The sequence below is a fragment of the Cotesia typhae genome, unplaced genomic scaffold (genome assembly GCF_013202065.1).
Source record: "Cotesia typhae breed Kobodo isofemale line unplaced genomic scaffold, CoteBio_Ctyphae scaffold_13, whole genome shotgun sequence".
NCBI lineage: Eukaryota > Metazoa > Arthropoda > Insecta > Hymenoptera > Braconidae > Cotesia > Cotesia typhae.
The window spans coordinates 3,182,487-3,203,250 of record NW_027423774.1 but is presented as its reverse complement, the minus strand read 5'-3'; the positions used below and the strand labels follow the sequence as shown (position 1 = coordinate 3,203,250).

General features: G+C 30.7%; 1 protein-coding gene and 1 non-coding gene across 4 annotated transcripts in view; both read right to left on the bottom strand.

Annotated features, from left to right (window-relative positions):
- Window positions 1-20,764, bottom strand: part of Soxn (SRY-box transcription factor soxNeuro) — a 216,668-nt gene that overhangs the window by 4,510 nt on the left and 191,394 nt on the right. Inside the window, exon 3 of one of the 3 annotated variants that reach the window (XR_012480517.1) lies at window positions 5,304-5,431. The exons of 1 other annotated variant lie outside the window; for it this stretch is intronic. The gene's annotated coding sequence lies outside the window, so the exon portion shown is untranslated. Of the gene's footprint in view, window positions 1-5,303; window positions 5,432-20,764 lie in introns of those variants that run through there. One more of the 3 variants, XR_012480518.1, reaches the window with a different exon arrangement.
- On the bottom strand, window positions 16,226-16,299 carry Trnav-aac (transfer RNA valine (anticodon AAC)). Its single transcript has one exon. It is a non-coding gene; the product is annotated as a tRNA-Val (tRNA).

Genomic DNA, 20,764 nt, shown 5'->3' with positions numbered 1-20,764 from the left:
TCTCTATTCGGTAATTCTCTCTTTCTGTGTACTTTATACTTTAGACTCACTCTGCTCTCTTTCTCCTTTTTTAAACTTTCATCTTTTTGTTTCCAAGCTTTTCTCTCAACTTTTTTAAGCGGCATGCACTCGTACTTACAAACATCCTCTTCTTCAACTCGAACGGTAGAATTATTTTTAAGGAGCTGCAATTGCTGTAGTCAATTTGAGTTTTATTGATCAAATTTATGTTTATATGATTCAATTTTTCATTAAGAATATTTATGTATTCATATGCAAATAAAAAAAATTAACTTGTTTCAGGATAAAAATTTTTAAAATCAGATTCAAGAATTTTCGTTTCGATTCAAGACAATTGAACTCTTCCAAATGATTTTTTGGTTCAAAAATCTTTCTCTTGATTAAAGTTACATTTTTTTCAGTGTAAAGATTTTCAGTTTCATGATTGATTTTTTTAGTATCTTCATCTGCAGATAAATGAGTTTTTTTTTTTTTTCATTTAATGGGTTTTTCCTTTTGATGTTCTGATCTACAGATAGAGGAATTTTATTTTTAATTTTTATAAACCTTTTTCTTTACATTATTATTTGCAGATAGAGAAATTTTTGTTAAAATTTCATTACCTTTTTAAAAGAGTCCTTTAAGAAAAGAAACATTACAGTCGATTTTTAGCTCTAAATTTCAAAATTTAATTTTATTCGATCATATGTCTTCAGACATGCCTGACAATTAATGTATGATCATTGATGATGTATGACTCATTTTTCCCGGGCATTCATCAATTATACTTAGTGTATTTAGACTCCTCTCAAATGTCTTAAACGTGAAAATAAATTGAAAATATAAATGCAACGGCATATGTTACCGGGGCTTTACTGGCCGTCTTTGATGTTCCATGATCATCATCTACAGCGAGAAAGCTTCTTATGCCAATTAAATTAGGGAATTACTTTTGCAGTGCTTCCACATCTTTGTGGGTTTTAGCTTCCTGTAATATCCATCATTTTCACTCATATTGGAAACATTTATCATTATTCATGATATCAATATCATAAACTTCTTAATAAAGCAATTCAATGCTCCAAATAAAATTCATTCGACTTGTAAAAGTTAAACCGTATAAGAACCAATTAAAAAGTCCGCTTTGATGTTTATGGGAATAAAAATAGTGAAACAATAAAATACTTGACTCAATTTGTGAAAATTGTGAAGAAAACTCAACATTACATTATATATATTATACATATGATTGGGTTTTAGTATTGAAGTAGTAATAAAACCTCCATCCCAAAGGAAAAAATTGCTTTATCTGCTATTATATATAATATTTATTTTGTTTTTACTAATACTCATGTCCTTATTCCTGAGTTGGTTTTCATTCAACTTCTATATTCGTTTTTCAGAAGTCCTATGAGCATCAGCGAAACCCTGCAGATTGGAAACAACGGCGGGAACAAATTTTTCTACAAATGGGTGAGAAATATTATTGTTTTCCATAGTTATAATATTTATGTTTATTTTCTCTCTCTTTTCATTCATACATTAGAGTTTAATTATTCTGAAGAATTTTTCGGTCATTCTCAATTTTTAATTCATCAATTCAAGGGTGAATTTTTTAAATCAAGAGATCCAAATTTCCTGAATCACGAATCGAATTTCGAAGGAAATATTTTCTTGAATCAAGAAGTGCTCTTTATAAAAAATCATCGACTTTTTAAAATTTAGTCTCGTAATTTTTTATGACAATCTTCGATAAAATTCAAGAGGTAGGTGTCAGTGCGAGTACAATCTATGTGTACGTGTGTTTTATAGAGAATGGAAGAGACGTATCAGAAACAAAAGGGCTGTCTCGTATCTCTGGTTGGTCGATAGTTTAGAACCGTCAATCGGGCGAAGAGCAGGTCTACTCGCTGTTTCTTCTCACGCATTTGCTGGTTGCTGGTATTCGCACTCCCACGACCCACGACCGTCATGAGGGTCTGTGCTCTGTCTATAGATAACTGCGCAGAAAAGCTGAGCTTCGTACTCGTGCCAGTTTTGCAGAGGAGCTTGCGAAAAAATAAATTAAATCCATTGAAATAAACAGTTCTATAAGTAAATAAATATATTATTGTTTCGCTGTCACTTCCAAACTCAAGGAATGAGTTGTATTAATTAAGTTAAATTAAATAAAGTAACTTTTCTTAAAGTTACACAATTCTTGTTCCGATAACCAGCAGTTTATTGTTTAACAATCATTCAGAATCCCCTTTTATCTGCATTTATGTCTCACTGCCAGAGACATCGACGAGCCAAGTACGTCGCAAGCGCAATTATTTTATTTTAGTATTGTTCTTAATCTAAGCTTGAATTGAGAACCGACTGATAGCGTCATCGGCTTTTTAGACGGTAATTATGATTCAATGAATAAAAGCTAAGTCTTGACATTAGCACTGGATATGGATTTTTATTTCGATATATTGATTATTATATCACCGAGAGATGAGATAGTTTTATTATAAATGAAATTATAATTAACTTGATTTGATAAGAAGAACCTTGAACCAAAAATATTATTTTAAAGAAATTGATTTTTTTCGAATTAAGCACTATTTACTTAAACCAAAAAAAAATATTTTAATTTGATAATTTTTTTGCTTGGTTCAAAATAAACTCTTTAAATTGATTTTCTTGAGTAAAGATTTTTTTTTCTTGGATCTACACGGAAAAAATTAATATAAAATAAATAATAATGGATTTATTAAATATAATTTTTAAAATTATATTCCCGCTTCAAGAATTTTTTATTCTGAATGAATTTAATTTTTAATCATTGTGTAGAATAGTAAATATTATTTTTCTTAAGGAAACTGAAACTATAAATTTTAAATAATATAAAACAGCAGTATAAAGCAGATTACAGTAGCAAAAAGGACACAGACGGGATTTTAGTCCACGTAGCATCATCACAGCCGGCACTCCCTTAATTACCGATTTTCCTCGGTCCGCGTCACTTTTTAATTGACGCCAGAAATTTAACGACGGCAGTGAGTCGTCAGTAGATTTTCGCAGAGTCATCCTTTACGCCAAAATATCCCTCGCTCTTGTCCTTATTACATTTATTCACCCGGTTAATCCATATAGATATATAAATGTATATATTTATGTTCCGTCTCACTCTTAGTCGGTACGCTCCTGAAAGATCTCTTCCGCCCGTCGAGACGATTTCGCAAATCGAAGAGTTTATAAAGCCTGCCCAAAAAAATTAGATCAAGTGGAATTTTACCAAACGAAAATGACGAAGCGATAAACAGCATTTATCTTTTGATCTGTTTGTATCTTCGATATACATTTAACATTTATTCTACATTTAAGATTATGTTTAATTTCAAATCGATGTTTAAGTAACATTTACTGATTTTTCATTTACACTTCGATTAATTTTTGAAATTTCCACTCACGATTTTTTTCATTCTTTTAATGATAGAAAATTTCTTATTGGCCATTAAATTTTTTTAAGTAAAAAATTTTTCATTTAATAATTTTTTTTTAATGGTTAAAATGTCGATTAACCATTAAATTAATTTTTTTTTTCAAATAACGGCATTTTTAATTAACAACTTCATGAATTTTTTAAAATTGATACTCTCAAAAAATCAATTTTTAATCAAGTTTCTTATCACCCATCAAATTTTCATTGAGTTCCATTACAAAAATAAATATCTCTTCAATAAATATAAACCCGAGCTACAGATATCATAAAAGTAAATCAGAACAACGACAGTACATCAGTGGAAAGAGACAATTATAAGGTAAAAAGTGATCAGACCCGATGGAACTCCAATTCTCTTGGGCGTTCTTGTTTCTGTTCTCGTTCTTGTTCTTGTTCTGCGCAGTTGCGGTCCTCAACGATTGGGTTCACGCACGCGGGTCTGTTACAAGTTACAAAGAATTAGTGAAGGTGGTATAGGCTGGGAGATATCTCAAAGCTCGTTACTCGCAGTGACTCGACACTCTTGACAAGCTTCAGAAGACGTATAAGCTAACGGATCAGGTTTATACCATCAACCATTAACCATCAACCATCACACATATCTATATGATATTTTATATTTAACATTTTACTTTTAATACTTTATTTATTTTTTATAACCTCAAGCCCCGGGTTAGGTATATTAATCCTCAAACTCAGAACTCACGCATACTTAACTCTCAACTCGACTCAACTCTTATTTTAACGCTCAAGTGTCGCCGTTCATATTAATGTTATATTAACTGTTTTATTCATTTTGAAATCCCATGAGCTGGTTGATTTACTGCTCGGTTATTGGGCAGGACTAACATTGGGCCTCGGATACAGTTCACATGACCCGCGAGGTTCTGCTGTTGTGTAACATCTCGAGAAAGTACTCTAAGAATTAGGGGAGAAGAAATAAATTTTAAGGGTACCCCAAAATTAAAAAAAAATTTTTTTTCTTCTAATCAAAAATTTCTAAAAAATATATTTAAACGTTGTTTGTTTGGGGAAGGAAAAAAATTTTTTATTTTATAGATAGTGAATAAATCTGGAGTTGTTTTCAATGAATTGTTTGCTTAGTAATTTTTTAATTTTAAATAAAAAAAAATCATTAGTTTTTTTCGAAGATATTCATAATTTATTTTTATTTGTTTTGTTATTATTTTTTGTGATGTAAGGTCTTAAGAACTTGGAAAAAAAAATCTTCAAAATCTAGAGTGAATTTTTTTGTAATATAAATAAAATTCTTCTTAGAAAAACTTCATTAAATTGAACAGTACAACAATTTTTGCATAAAATTAAATTTCCTTTCAAAAATTCACGATTTTTTCTTAAATTTCATTAAAAATTTATCGATAGTTAAGCTACAATTTTTTTTCTATCTATCATAATTAAATCTAATGAGCCGTTAAATTTCTTATTTATTCCTAAGAAAATTAATCTTCGTCCAAAGTGTTAAATGTTGAAAATTTTTCCTCCTAATCTTCACACCATCGGGGAATAAATTTTTTACAGTTCAGGTCACAAGTGCTACAAAACACTAAATGAGATAACTGTTTCTAATTTCAACAACTCAAAGATTGAAAAATGAATAACAACATTTAACCTGAACTCCGCGGTTGAATAAATAAGATATTATAAACTTTTTTATTTTAATTAATAACACTTCTAATTGCTCGCATGTTGAGAATGTAAAGTTGTGATTATAATGAAAATAAAATAATGTGTGAGTGTACTGTTTGTTTCTCTAATGATCGTATCAATATCGGTGTAAAGATGTGTGGGAGTAGACACCAGCTAGACTCACCGTGATGCACGCGACAGTCGGGGGTTGCGATCCGCCGGTCTGGTTGCCTTAGGGGTTTGGGCTGCGCGTGAATTGCTCACGTGGGCCAAGACTCTTGGACGCGACCGTTGCTTGACGCATTCCAGTCCCTGTAACACACACGTCGTGTATGTTAATAAATACATTTATACTTATTATTATACTCTACCTATACTTTACTCAAATATCAGCACACTTTACTCTCACATGTTGCATACTTTCTTACTTTACTCCTTTTTGTACGTGAAGGATTTTGTTAATTTTTAGAACTTTTAAATAAATAATTAGAAATATGTATTATTTAATAATGAAAAATTAAAATTAATTTGATCTTCTTGATTTGAGTGAAAAAATTCTTAAAATAAGAAATTTTTCTTGGTTTAAGTAAATTTCACTTGATTCAAGAATCTTTCATCTTAATTCAAGACAATGAAACTCTTTAAAATTATTTTCTTGGCTCAAGAATTTTTATCTTGATTCAAGTTAATTTTTTTTTGTCTGTGTACCAACACTGATTCATTTTTACTAAAAAGTCCGGTTAATTTTTTAGTACTCGATATACTAAAAGATTTTCAATTAAAATTAGGCCATGAATTAAGTCATTTTCACGGTAATTTTTAAACAAAACTTCTTAAATAAAAAACAAAAATAATAATAAATAATAAAAAGATATAAATGGTTGATTAATTTTCGTAAAACCATTAATTTAAAATTATTATTATTAATATTATTATCAAATTTATAAAACTGCTGGTTACACGCGTGTACCTTCATTATAATCAACTTAAACACGTAACCCGAGGTCTTACCAACCGAAGAGTGTAAGAATAAAGGCTGAGAAACGTAATCATATCAAGGCATATAAACATTTAATAATCTTAAATTTTTCGATTCTCTAGTTTCGTTTTCAATTTCAATCTCTCTCTCTCTCTCTATATATATATTTTTACTAAATTAAAGCTCGAGGCGAAATTAATTTCAACTCCAGACCATACTAGTCAGTCCACCAACAAATTTGGGGAAGCTAATTAAAAGGTTACCGAGCACTAAGCAGTGAGTAGTGAGTATTAGAGGGAGCTTTCAGTGAAAAAGATGTTCGGTAAAAAATGATGAAGAGGAAAGCATGAAAAAAGTACATAACAGTAGTACAGCGAGACTATTCGAGCAGAGGCAGTGATGATGAAAAAGAGAGCACGGAAAGCGGAGAACAAAAAATGAGGACGCGAGGCGTCGCGACGTTATTACACGATTCATTAGGGACGCAAACCCTCGGGCGATATCCCGCTCCGAACATTCACGAGAGGTGTACATTGAATAAAGATCAAGTGCGACGGGACGAGAGCAGATAGGTGCACTGATAGCAAAAAAAAAATAACTAAAATCCCAGCGGATAATTTCGGGCCAGGTATTTTGTTGAATTTAATGAGGGAAATTTTGCAGATCGCAGAAAAACAAATTCAAACAAATCAAGAATCCGAAAGAGAAAAAAAAGAACTATGAATAATGAATTGATGTATATATAATACAAAATAAAATACACGCCGGATAATCTTGTCTGGGTGAAAATATAGATAGGAAAAGACTTCCGGCGGAACCACGATAGCAATCTTAGTCCCGAGTCCGCCATCGGAGGTTGAAGGGTAAAAACGAGTGGACTCTATTATATTAGACCAGACCAGACCAGCAAAACCAAGTTAATGTCCCCATTTGTCCACTACCCTCAAGGACAATTTATCTCACCCTTTGTACTCTCTGTAATCACCGAGCACCCCCGGGACCAATGTACTTTGATGTAAACATATACATTCATTTACAGTAATGCAATATGTATAATTATTGTTTTGTAAAACACTTTCTGTGAAAAAATTTTCGGATATGGTCATATCAAGCTAGGTAAATATGACCATATCAAACCAAAAATGGGTAGAAGGAGAGAATTAAATAGTAAAAATGATCATTTAGTTATTGGAGAGTTTTTTAAAATTAATTTTTTCAACACTGTAAAATGTGACTACTATCTTGAATGATTGACACTCTGAATTTCGCATTGTAGATAGTATAATTTGACTCTCTCCGTGCAGGTCTGTGCAATTACAATTTTATAAAACAAATGAAGGGAATCACGGTCAAGAATAATAAATACAAAGTTAATTGAAAATAGCAAAATAATGATTAGATTGTAATGACCTGGACCACCGTGTAAACAAAATTCAAATACCTAACTGGGATCTCATGTTGACACCGTTAATTAGTACTCCATTAATGTATTACAGTGATAAGTGATTTGTCGAGGATATTCCTCGTTGACCTGCCTCCAAACGATGCTCTCTACACTATCATGATTTAGGTATTTATGTATGTGTATGTATATATATAAGCCAATACAATATAATAATAATAACAACAATTATAATAATGATAATAACAGATGTATAAGTTGAAAAAGGTTCAGAAGTGCCGCCGCTAAAGAGTGAATTCCTCGGATCCTCGGATGGAATTTCAGGCACGCGTGGTGCCGATCTCTGAGTAGAAGAGTTTAACTTCACTTCAGACCGATCACGATCCATCCATGCGGACTTTAATCATATCGGGATAATTTAATATATATTCCCATCCTCGGTACTCTTAATTTATTATCATAAGCATAAGTCATATTATTTTATGATCTTTTACCAGGTCACGTGAAAGCGTATTAAATTTATACCCGATTCGTTTTTAAATTACATAACATATCCCATTAACATTAACATTCGCTATCGTCGGTTAAGAATAAAAAGTTATTAATTTATTGTTGTAGAAATTATTTACTAGATTTTATTATTATTTCCGTAAAAAAATTTTCGGATATAGCCAACATAAGGCATAATTTGGTTATATACCGCCATATTAGGCTATATGTAAAAATAAAAAAATAATTTATAATTATAATAAATGATTTTTCAACGTCAGATGATTTAATAAATATTTATTAACATTTAATAAATCATTTGTGAATTGCAATTTATAAAATATTAAATAAATTGTTTTGAGACAAATAAATTTATTAACAGTTAATAACATCTATCAGTATGTTATATTAAACGAAAATTACTTTATTAGTTGATTAAACTAAAAAATAATGTTCAGCTAACATTTTTAACAGACTCAAAATAATTATTGTAATTTTGTGACTCCTTTGTGATTACTTTGAAATTAACTGTCCTGTAGTGGGAAAATTTAGCTATCATGCGCCATCTGTCGGAAATTTTCAATACTAAATTTGAAAAATTTTTTTTATCAACAATAATCATGTCAGAAATTTTTTTTGTGGGTATCATTATTATTAAAGAAAAAAAAATTTACTAACCCAAATTTGAAAATTTTCTCAGAAAATAATTTGAGTATATTATTGTAAACAAATCCAGCTATTAATACACGATTTTGTGTGTACTGCAATTAAACTTGAGTGCACCCAGCGCAAGCAGAGAAGCACAGCAAACATCGATTGTGAGCAAACAAGTGCAAGTACACATGCGGATGACGGATAAAGTAGATAAGAGACAGGATAACAGACCAAAAGCAGGACCAGAACTAGTTCGTACCCGGTACTTGGTATTGGCTACGTCAAAGTGGAAAGCAGAAAGTGGAGCAGGACTTTGCTCAGTACTTAAGGGAATAGGACCCTGCAAGGGTGGAGCCTCTCTACATCTCTGTTCTTTCGATTCTCAAATATTTACAGCACTCGGCAAACATTCGCGGGCATTGTTCCACCGCGCTACTGTGTGTAAATTTAATCTCCATCCCTCTTCCCTTTAAACAGAAGCCAACTTGTCCATAATTGTATCAATAACAATCGTCTGTTTGCTTTGTAAAAAACTCAAAAATAATTTTTTTTATTTTTTCGTATATTTATTATTTTTTTCTTCAGCTGACTAAAGCCAAAGAACCATTCCGGAGCTCGGAGCCGAAGAATAGACTAGGAATTCGCTGACTCGTCATGCACGACGTTAAAATATTTTTATCTCTCTTAAAGTTCAGCCAGTCGTGGTGACATCTTTATCGGCCGTTGCCAAGCAAAGCTCAGTCCTCACTCTTGGTCTTCCTCTAAAAACCACCTATCACCCTGTACCAGTGTTTTGTGTTGCTGTATACCAATGTAAGCATCACTATACTCTTTACTGTCGTCTTTTCTCGATAATTCTCCTCTACTTGTCCATCGTCCACCGATCCTCATCTTGGTATGCCCAGTGCCCACACTATCAATACTTCACTCTCTCTTACATGCACATAAACTGCCCACACACTCCACACTCCATTCCAAGGTGTACATATATAATACACATATGTATACATTACAATACACGCGGCAGTGTTTGGTCTTTTGTCGGTGAATAGGCCCGAGAAAGGTGCCTCTGGGGTCAAATGCGTTTAGCTGTCCATGTGAGACACGTCGATGATGATCAAGAATTTAATGTATACAAACTATCTTTCCTTGCTAGACCGCGCGGCGTCTTGGCCTGGGTACTAGAATGTAATACAATGATTTTTATTTCAACTTTTTTATTTTCTTCTCTCGCTGGTCCACGATATGATGAATTGTGTTAATTTTTTGTGATTAATCAGTTTAAATCGATATTTTGGCCAAAGAGTGGGAGGGACGATAAAAGTTACAATAACTTTTTTATGGGAAATTCGATTCTCTATAAAAAAGTGTTCTTGTGATTTTTTCGTATCTCGAATATTTCACTCAGAATTTGAATTCAAAATTGAAAAAAATTTTTTTTATAAAAATATAAGAAGAAATCTTAACCCAAATAATTTTCTTAGTATTTGTAAAAATGAATATATGAGTGTGAAAAAAAATTTTATTTATTTATTAATACTTATTGCCAAAAAAAAAATAAATAAAAGTTATTCATGCTGACTGAATAACATTTGTGTATGAATGCTAAATATCACGTTACGAATGTTGTTCTCAGAAACGTTAATTTTGCAAAAATTGTCGTGTGTCGGGCGTACTTAAAGTTCTGCACGTGCAGATTGAAATGCATGGCTGAGGAGAGTAAGAAAGGAGAGAAAAGAGAAAATTTAAATTAAATATCAAGTGAGAAACAATTAATGAAGCCTGTATGCATGAATTAAATTAAATGTTATGTTTTATGATTACAATATATTTATAATGATAATAATCTGAGAGAGAGGATCTGGTGTGGGTGTGGGGTGTCGCGATATATCAGGAACACGGTGTCGGGTTGTGTAACATAAATGCTTATATTGTGTTGCTGCAGTGGCACAACACGACAACTGTCCGATGCTGGCATTCTGGAAAATCACTTGCTTACTTCTGTGTTTACGGCATCTCATCTTGCGGCTGATACGTTATTTTAGGTATATATGAGTAAATTATAAATATAAATAAATAAATAGTAATTTAAGTTTGAGTGATAATAAGATTATTTTATGAAGAAAGATTTATTTTAATTTAGTAAGATTTCATTCATTAATAATTCGTTCATTAGAGCATTTTTAAACTAAAAAAAATTATTATTATTCATTTAATAAATTATTTTTCATTACTAACAATTTAATTAGTTTTTTTTGTGTAAAAATTTCATAAAAATATTTATTTGAATTTTTTTTATAACAAACTACTTTTTGATACCGAAAAAAAGAAAAAAAATCAATTCGAGAAATGATTAAGATATTTTTAATAAATTATTATTTTCACAAGTGGTTATTAACTACTGATAAATATTAATGCTACAAATATTAATTTATGACGAAAAAAAAAAAAAAATTAAAAAATACTAAACATTTATTAATCTCAAAGAAATTTTTGAAAAAAAATTTACTGAATTTTTTTATCCAAAAAATTTTTTACAAAGCTTGTTATTCGAAAAAAGAAATCCTTCTGTAATCAAAATTATTTTCATCACTCAAACTCCGACCTAAAATTTATTGATATTATTAATCCATCTCAATACTTTGCATTGATAATAAATTCCACAGAATATCAAAAACTCCTTCAATACAAATAACCAGCCGGACATTTATAAATTCAAAAGCTACCCGTTACATTCATGAATACGATACAATTTAATTTAAAGATTTAGCGATATTTATCACCCCGTAAAGGTGAAAAACACCAGCATGTGTATCGAGAGCGACACCTACGCCCGTTATTGCTCTCGCTTATATTATTATGAATAAATATCAGCATATGTGTTACTTAAGGTGTGCAAATTTTTTACTTCATACTTCTTACTCCTTACCATATACATAACAGTCGGAGTAAGTCTGCTCCAAGAAATCGTAACTTGTCGTGTTTATATCGGTGGGTTGCCGACGGCGTTCTTAGTCGTACAAATGGCTCGCAAAGGGGCGTTAAAATCATGAGAAATTTAAAAAACCTTTCTCTCTTTTTTTATTCTTATTTATTTCTTCTTCTGCATACTCATTCACGCTGAATGCAAAGTGCAAACGCTGGAATTAAATGAATGGAGAAGAAAACATTCAAATATATATATTTATGTATTAACATTGGGACATTTTCGCGTAATTATTTTTTTTTTTTAGCGTTTCAGTAACTTCTATAATAATTGTGATTATACGGGAGGCGATGATAATGACAATAATATGAATGGCTTAGACACAGAAAAAACTAAACTGTAATAAATAATAATAAATTGATATAAATACTAATTTAAAACAGTTAACTCGTGATTTTAACAGTTAATTTATGATATTTATTATTCAAATGTTACAATTGAATAATTATACAGAAAAAAATAGAATTTAAAATAATAATAAAATCTATCTAAATTTCCAAAAAGTTTAAGAATGATTAAAAAGTAACCAAAATCTGATAAATTTCACCATTAAATTTCTTCTCTGTATTTTTTATTTTTTATTTAATATTTTGCATATGAAAAAAAATAATTCGACAGGTCCGTCGTTATTTTCATCCCGAACGCCAAGGACGAAATTTTTTAAGATATTGCTCTGAGGTACGCATGCCACAGGATTTGTCCGAAAATAACGCGCTAAACGGGCGAGGCCTGGAGTCTGTATGCATATGTATATGTATACAAATATATAACTAAATATAAACGGAGCCATGAGTTCCGTAGGGCCAAGAGTTCGCGGCGGGGCCGTTCATCAGAAGCAACTTGTCATGCCGCTGGGCATCGGGCATAAATTCCGCCCGGTAATGTGACAGGTCCTTTGCTTCTATACCCCGTAAACGGCAGACTGCACTCCGTGCACCGGGTGTCCCGAAAAATCATCACGGGCCAACAGCCAACGGATTTTTTTTTTTTTTTTTGATACTTATTTTAATCGTAAATTAATCGCCGGTTCTGGATTGTGGATGCTGGATATTATGGAGAATGGAGAGGAGGTTGTTTCTCGGGAAAACAATAAACCGAGGTATTAAATTATCCTATTTCGTCACTTATTTACCGTGATTTACTGTTTTATAGGTAATTATTTTTTATAAGCTCCAGGAGCGATAACTACGGCTTATTTAAATTTATACTGTTATGGATAACTTTTATTTTTGAATATTGAAAATGAGTTTTGTAAAATAAGGGAAAATTTATATACAGGTGAATTTTTGTTTTGACTTGGGAATAATAATTTTCAAAATTTAAACTAAAATTTTATTATAGGAAACATTTTATTATAAATTGACAAAAAAAAATTGACTTGGTTAAAGCGAAAATTTTGGACTAAGACAATTATTTGGGCGAATTTTATCAATTAAATTAAGTAGTAATTTTTGAATTGATAAAATTTTATTTTTATTTAAATTTAATTTGATTCAAAAAAATTTTTTTCTGGAATCATGACCAAAAAATACTTCAAATCTGTTATTGAATGATTTTTAATTGCTTAAAAAATGTTTTTACTTGATTTGTATCAAACAAATTACTCAAAATTATTTTTCAAGTTTTAATATAAATTTTATTAGGTTTAAAAATTTTTCTATTTAAATTGTCAAAAAAAAATTGTTAAAAATTGAACTTGATTAAAAAATTTCGTAACTTTTATTATAATTTTTACTATTATAATAATATAAGTTTAATATCAGTAAATTAGTGTAAAGATCGATCCAATATATAATACATACAATGTACAACGTGAGTATGAATATATAGTATGTAGTATGTAGTATTTTGTGTGTATTATGAGGCGATAGGCGTTGGTATGAGGATGAGGATGAGGATGAGGACGAGGATGAAGCTAAGGATGAGGATGATGATGATGATGAGATGCCATCAGAATGAATGGTGGTCTTTTACTCGTTATCCCATATAAGCACGGCTGTTATATAGGTGCCGACACCGACGCACGGTTCGTTCCGCCAGTGTGACCCTGAACCACCATCAAAAAACGAGATAAAAAAATTAGTCGAGCCTCATACTCAAGAATAGAATTAGTTTGATCGACTTGTCTGTTGTTATGTGTGTTGTGTGTAAATGTAGGCAGATTAATGTGTCATATATCAACGGTTAATGTCGGCTCTATTCTCTGTAGCACAGCATAGTATATTTGATGCACTTTGTTTTCTCTAACCACTTAATAATCACCGGCCTGTATACGACCTATCATTCTTCTGGAATGAACGGAATTTAATAATGATACCATTGGAAAATTCTTTCTTATTAATTTTGAATTTTTGCTGAATACAATTTTCGAAGAAGTAAAACTTTTTTTGTTGAAAAGAACCAAATTAAAAAGAATAATATAATTTTTAATTTAAAATAAAAATAGTAAGACAGAAAATCATTTTATTGTAAAAGTAGTTTAGGATACTGTTTGAGATATTTTTGTAAATATTTATTGTTAAAATTTTCTACAAGTAAATCTATGAAAAAAATATCTTTAAAAATACCCCCTGCTTTTATGATAATGAAAAAAATTTTTTTCTTCATCTCTATTTTTATTTTATATTGGTAATCATTCACTTTTTATTTTAGTTTGATATTACACTATTTTTTTTTATTTTTCAAACAATACTAAAAGTGTATTTAAAAATCATAATCTATTCCTATCCCATAATCTATCATTGACAGTTTTAAAGATTTTCCATTCTATTCCGGTGTTAAATAAGAAACGATAAATAAAAATAGATAAAAAGATGTCTAAATATTTACAAATTTTTGTACTTTTAAGAGAATAAACTGGTAAATTTTCTCTAAGTCTCTTCCTTTTGAAACATTGTATTAGATTGTAAAGATACAATTTGAATGGTAACTCTCCAAATATTGAATGCCGCCTGGTTAAAAAATTAGGCATGTAATTCTACTTTGTCTGCAAAGCAGTAGTGAGTAATTCTTTTTCTTTAAGCTTGCAGGTCTTATTCTTCCATTTGAACCAATTTTAAATCGTTATAAAAGTAATTTTTGATTTTTTCAATATTCCTTAAACATATTAAAATTTTTTTTCCACTAAACCATTTTAAAACTAAAATATATTCACGTTTTAAACGTTATTTTTAGATATTTTTCCTCGATTTTAAACGTCAAAGTACGTCGAAATACTATGGTCAAAAATTCTCCGCAAAAACATTTTAGTCAGTAGCTTAAGTTGTAAATTATTTAAAATCCCTTGAAGACCAAGGGCAATGAAGGTATGCATTTGTCGAAAGTACTCAGTGCCAAATTGAAAAATATAAGCCCGACACCCAAACTAGTGGAAGGGCAGTATATTATCTTTACTGATATTGAGGCAATAAATCTAAATAGATTAAAATAAATCCGTCACTTTGAGCCTCTTCAAATAGTCATAATCTTATTGACCCTTGAAGAAAATATTTTTAATATTTTCCTCTTTAGGGAAGAGTGACGTCAGTCTTGAAGATTACTGATGATAGTGGGCATTTCCTTAAAGAAGTAGAAATAAAAGGCAAGGCCAGGTGTAAGTACTTTCCTTGAAAAATGAAATAAATGGAAAAAGAACAAGGACCGAGAATTTGGGTAGAGAGTATTCCAAACTAGAAGCAAGGCTAACAATAAAAAGGATCAAGCTTAAGTACATACCTGATTCTTGATGACGTTAAAAATTTTACCATTATTTTTACTACTGTTGTTGTGTATGGACTTAGATTATTTATAAAAACATATTTATACTGTATATTGGGCCATTTGCTGGTGATAGGGTGACGGGGTGATGCCTACGGGACGTTTGTCCATCTGTTGTTTAAAGCACCAGTCACACTTGCATATTATCTGTTGTTTCTTGTTTATAAATGACAGGCTTCAGGAACAGAGACTAATGGAGATGGTGATACCTTTCTAGATAATTATATAATTATATAGTAGATATTTAGCTAGCTATATACAAGTTTTTAGTTAACTCTTAGTTCAAATAAGAAATTGACTTATTTAAATCTCACTACAATTTAATCATAAAATTATTACCAAATGCACTTTTCAAATTATTAATATTGTTAAGCATAACACATTCTTTTGTTACTTTTATATTTATACACTTGTTAATTTCATGTATTATCTGTATTATTTTTGTAAATTTACAGTTACACAAAAATTATTTTGTATTCCATACCTTGCCATTTGGCTTGTGTCTTGGCATTTATTACTAATAATAATAATAATAATAATTTTTATGGGTTGCTAAATTAATTTATATAAGTAGATAGACATATTTTTTGGGTTTGGAGTCTAGGAACTTAATGGGTGGAACATTTAAAATTTTTAATGTTGATAGTTATTATTTTAAGACTGTTTAAGATATCAAAAATGTCGGAATGATTTTTTAAGGTTGATAAGAACTTTTTTATTGAATTTCTTACAATTGGGAAAAAATAGATAAATTTTTTCAAGTATAGAGCTGAATAAAATGAAGAATATAGAGGTTAAAATTAAATTGAAAAATTTAACAGTTTAAGAAAGAAAAAAAACTGTTTTCGCCCAGGTTCGAACTGAGGACCTTCTGCGTGTTAGGCAGATGTGATAACCAACTACACCACGAAAACTGATGTGTATGACACAGCCAATATTACACTGTTAAAATTCCCCTTTTTGTTTTTAGAGATTTTAAAAATAGTAATGAAAAAAACATAAATTATTGATATTAAAAACGAACTAAAATTGATTACATAAGAGTTTGAATGACAATTATTTTTTAGCATTTTTTAAAAAATTAAAAATTTTTTTTTATATATACTTATAAATGCGACGTTAAAAATTTTTTTGTCTTTGCGTCAAAAAATTTTGTGTTGAATTGATTAAAAAAAGATTTTATTTACAAAATAATAATTAATAAAAGTTAGCTCAACAAAAAATCATCGAAATATTAATTACTCTCGATTATTTTTCTTCAAAACTTTTTTCCAAAATTTGATCAAATATTTCAATTCTAAATTTTTTAATCCAATAATCAAAATGACAAATCAAGTCCAGAGACCAGAGGGGTACCGTGATAACCTGTAAAGATGACCAAGGAATTTAATCGAACTGAAAACAGAGTAAGAGGTGTATAATAATTTTCCTCTGCTGGATGATCATCAGGATGAGGATGAGGAGTTTGGATCTTGCTGGTGTGATGGGCACTTTTAATTTCTGACAGACATTAAGACAGCCGGACTGCGAGCGGTGGTGGATAGGATGATGAGGAGGATGAGTAGAGCGGAGTGGCACAGAGGGAGGTACAGTAAGACTCTCGGGTCCCCTGTTGCGAGGTCGGATAAACTTCAAACGGCTCGAAGGCTTCATCATCGATAGGTTCCCTGATCACTGCCGACAGATTAGACGCCTCGCTACACCTCTCCTGCTAAAAGATCCTCTTATTTCTCTTATTCCCGCTGTAGCAACATAACCCACCATCCACCATCCAGCATGTCCTGTATAACACCGCGTTAGGGTTTTACACCGATTCTTATCCTGATAAGTACGTTTTACACCGTCTTTTTGCTCGCGCTTCCTTCTTATATCTCGAAGATCCTCATCCTTGCTCTCAATTTGGGGCTTCAGAGGGGGTTTATTTTCTTTTCATTGGAAAATCCTAAAATGTACTAATTTTTAATTTTAATTTTCAAAATTACTATCAAAGATAAATTTTTATTTATTATTATTTAAAATTCCATGAGAATTTAAAATATTGGTCAGATAAAAAAATTTCTTAGCTCAGAAATTTAAAAATTTGTTAGATTAAAATATTAATTTATTGAGTCAAAAGATTTTACATAAAAGTCAGACTTTATTTTCAAATATTTAATACATATGAATGATAAATTATTCATTCTTCATGAAATATACAAAAGCTTCAAGCATTTTTTACCTGCAGCTGAGAAATGATTTAAAATTTTGGAATCACTGGAAAAATGATAATTTAAAAAAAATTGCTTATTTTGTCTCAGTAATTATTCAAGGATTAAGCAAAAAAGTGTAAAGTAGGTTTATTTATTCAAAATAATTATAAGCTTTTGAAATATTCAAATTGTTCGAAAATTTTGGGGAAAATAATTGCCAATTATGCATTCAAAAATTCCACATAAATTATACTTAAAAAAAAACCAAATTTTTAAAGTTACTAAGTACTCAAATTTGGACCAAAAATGGTTAAAACTCATTGGTGTTTTTTGAAGTGAAAATGATTAAAAAACCGTGACGACTTAGAACGATTTAAAAACTTAAAGACGGCTTTAATCGACGTCGGAGGATTTAATTGGATTAACGTTACACCTGCTGGAAGGTTTAGAAGAGAACCGGGGACAAATTTGAAGGTTTTGGCGCGAATTTTCCAATCCATCATCACAGAAACTGTCGTCCCAGCTGATTTGGGTGATGCGTGACGGAAAACCCGTCGGTGGTGTGGACGAACAAGGTTAAAAATAATAATATTTCAAAGTAAACGTCGCCCAAAAAAATCTAAGTCGGTAGCTTCAGAGGACTTGACAGGTAGCACCTGCGGCAGGTACGGCCAAAATTGTCCGTACTCTAGTCGTTCCGTCAGGGAAATTCATCAAAAAAACACCCGGGTTTTGTAAACTTTACACTTTAGGTCGCGTTAAACGTTAAATAACGCCCTTTTTTCTCTTCTTCTTGCTGCACTTGGTACCACCTCGTCGTTTAATATATTTGACAAATTGCCGTGACGACTGGATTTAATTTGTCAGAATTATATGAAGAGATGCGGGTGCCGGAAAATAAAAATTTAATCGTTATCGGTCTGCTGTGCCACGGAATCATTAACGCGAAATAGTTTCGTTACACCAGTACTTTCATCAATCAATTTTATTTTCATAATCAAAAAATAAAAAATTGTATTATAAATTTTTCATCAAGAAGTTTTAAGAATTTTTTTCTTAAGTTGAAAAAATTGTTTAAAGAAAAAATAGGTTTTTGATTTTTTCAATAAATTTTCACATTGTTGAGTCAATTCTGAAGAATAAAAACAAACAATGACATGAATTAATTTTTTTTCCTTGTTAAGAGTTATAGAACTTAAAAATCGTTGCAAAATACGTAAAAATTCAAAATAAATTTGGACTTTTGATTATTTGCAACACCACAAATTGAATAATTTTCCTTAAAACTCACAATAAATTTTTCTATACCTTTAGACATTTCCAAAAACTGAATAAATTCTTAATTTTTTGGCTAATCGTCCGAACACGGTCTAAAATTCTTAACTCTCGTATTTATTACACTTTAAATAAAAAATGATCGCGGTTTTAAAGTTGAGCCGCAAATTCAAAGTTTGGTTCTTAGTTCTATAAAGTTTCCGCGTGGGATTAAAGACCCAGCGAGTTTTAGAGAGTACGGCAGGAGGGTGTGATGTAGTACAACTTTTGGTCTTCTCGATTTACTGCTGGTGAGCCGCAAAGACTTAAACTCTGCTCCTTACTCCTTACTTCTTCATATACATAAAACATAATACATAGATTCGTACATATGTACGAAATACGTGTATATAGTCTTGAAGTGACTCATCGAGAATCGTATTCTCGGGTTAGGTGTGCTTGGACTCTTATATCTTTTATTTTTAGTCTCCTGTCTCCCTCGGACTCGCTGGTACCAACACCAACTACCGTTTCGAATCGTTCGAGAAAAATTATCTCGCAGAACTATCCTCGACGAAACAGTCTACACTCACTCACTCTCTCTCTTTCTCTCTCTTTCATTCTTATTTTTATTCCGAGCAAAATTTTAAACTACACGGTCAATAATAATAAACGTCCGTGAATTTTGTGCGCGGAACGAAAATTCCGTGAAATATCTTGGCACTTTTAGGAAAGCAACGCCCGCGCACGAATCACTTAATTATATTTTTTTTTTACTTTATTTCTCCTTATACTTAGCTAAACACATCGTATTCTCCGATTTAACGATTTAACACCAATGCTAGTCACAATACGAACACGAAACAATAATAATATTTTTTTTTTTTTTTGAGAAACGGGCAACAGACAAAGCCATGAAAAAGCCAGAAAAGAACTTGAAATATTATTTATAATTTATATCGGTTAACTTATTACTTTTTTCTCACTAAATTCTACGACTCGCTAATCGATATTTCAAGGACACGTGTGAGGTCCGTTCTCACATGTCATTTCGTAAACAATTTAGATTTTTTGGGCAAACACCGTCAGAATGAAGTTTTATGTTGAAAAGAGCGAAATTCTTTTATTCCAAATTTGGAATTTTTCAGAAAAACTTTCGTTGAATTATCCACTAAAATTTAAACTTTTGATCTGATTGATTTTAAGAATTTATAGACTCGCTCTACAAAAAGTAGCCACGATTCGTCAGGGTTTTTTGACTTAACGGTTTATTAAAAACTCGTTGCATAAAAGTGGGATAAGGTTAATATGTAGACTAAAAAAATGTGAGCGGATATGATTATCTGATAGTAATAATAATGATGATGATAATAATATGTGTAGGGAGTAAGCCTATTAGAGGATGTCAAAATGTTTAATCAATTGCACGATTTGTTATTCAATATTTTGATAATCCGTTCCATTGAGGCTCTATTGATAACTTTATTGAGGTTTTTTTATAAAATTTTTGAATTAAGTGTCTAAAATTGATCTCGTCTTCTACTAAAAAAAAAAAAAAAATTAAATCAAGAAACTGAAGTATTTATTTTTCCAGGATGCAAGTTTTGAATAATTTTCTGACTTTAAATCAATTAAATTTTTAAATTTGCCGTCCAAGATACTACATATAAGAAATACAGTAAATAATCATATATTACGTAAAAGAAACTAAAAAATCTAAAGCATAAATTCATCCAGGATTCCAATTTTTTGAATTACGCTTAAGCATTTTATAAACTTACATATACTTCATAGCAGCTACCACAGAAGAAACTTTCTCAAGTAGACGTAAATTATCAAAGTACTTACTATTTGTCACGTGTATATTCTAAGATATAACGAGGTTTACACTTAACTCGTGGGCGTTTCAATAATTATCGCCGGCGCTCCTTCTTGT